Source organism: Lontra canadensis, unplaced genomic scaffold, assembly GCF_010015895.1.
Source record: "Lontra canadensis isolate GAN:19392208 unplaced genomic scaffold, GSC_riverotter_1.0 scaffold9, whole genome shotgun sequence".
In the NCBI taxonomy this organism is placed as follows: domain Eukaryota; kingdom Metazoa; phylum Chordata; class Mammalia; order Carnivora; family Mustelidae; genus Lontra; species Lontra canadensis.
Genome location: NW_022631003.1, coordinates 29491794 through 29492854, shown reverse-complemented (window position 1 = coordinate 29492854; position 1061 = coordinate 29491794). Strand labels below are relative to the sequence as shown.

The 1061-nt window shown below is 35.9% G+C and overlaps 1 non-coding gene across 1 annotated transcript; it reads left to right on the top strand.

Annotated features, from left to right (window-relative positions):
- Positions 1-624: 624 nt before the first annotated feature.
- LOC116866474 lies at positions 625-731 on the top strand. Its single transcript, XR_004382406.1, has one exon. It is a non-coding gene; the product is annotated as a U6 spliceosomal RNA (small nuclear RNA).
- The last annotated feature ends 330 nt before the right edge of the window (positions 732-1061 follow it).

Below are 1061 nucleotides of genomic sequence, written 5' to 3'. Positions count from 1 at the left end.
GGTAGTGTGGGTAAAAAAAGGATGAGGAATGATTCCAGAAGTATTTATACAGTGAAATTGGCAAGTCTGATGGATCATTTAAGTGAATTGGAGAATTTACCCATTGATTCAGTAATTATTGAGGACTAAGTATTGTTGCAGTTTCTAGAGGTACAAAGAAATTATAAGACAATGTTCCCACTCTTATAGAAACTTATTGTAGCAATAAGTTTCTAGGTCAGAGGTAGACTCAAATATATATAAGAGTTTTTATCAAATGGTAAAGATTGAATTCTTTAATATGTAGTTTTAGGACAGCTGGCTGTTTGGGGAAAACAGATATAAAATTTTATTTTCCCATCAAATCCAGTTCCAAATAAATTGAATGCAATATGCGAAATAATAAAAACAATAAAATAACCATAGTTTAACATGTATATAAACATACGGCATTTAAACCTTCCTATACAGAGCACCAAAGACATAAACCGCACAATGAAGAGCAGTGCATTTGACTACAGATTTAGTATGATATGGAAACTTCTGTTACACTATTACACACTTGCTTTTGATTTTGCTTGTTCTGAAGGCTGTCAGGAGAAAAGCCTGAGGATCTGATTAAAGATGTATATAAAATAGCACTCTGGGCTCACTTTGGCAACTCATATACTAAAATTGAAATGACACAGATAAGATTAGCATGACCTCTGTGTAAGGATGATGTGCAAAATTGTGACACATTTGTATTTTTAGATGTGGAAGATGTTCTTGTGACCATGGAGTAAGGCTTTCGTCCCTCTTCTGTTCTGAGACCTGACTTGATATGCAACATGCCAGTGGTCCCTCTCCCTGGCCAGGGTTTGGGATAGGTTCTTTCCCTCAGACTGTTGTGTCAAGTCCCTAGGGTATGGATAAAAACCAAAAGCAGGTAAAAAGAGAGAGGGAGAGAGAGAACCACGAGGCTTTAATTACTATTATGAGGGTGTTAATTGAGTACCCAAATAAAGGTAACAGCTTTGTACCAAACAACTCTAGAAACTCAGAGGCAGAGGTACCCAATAATACTCCTCAAAGAAATAAAA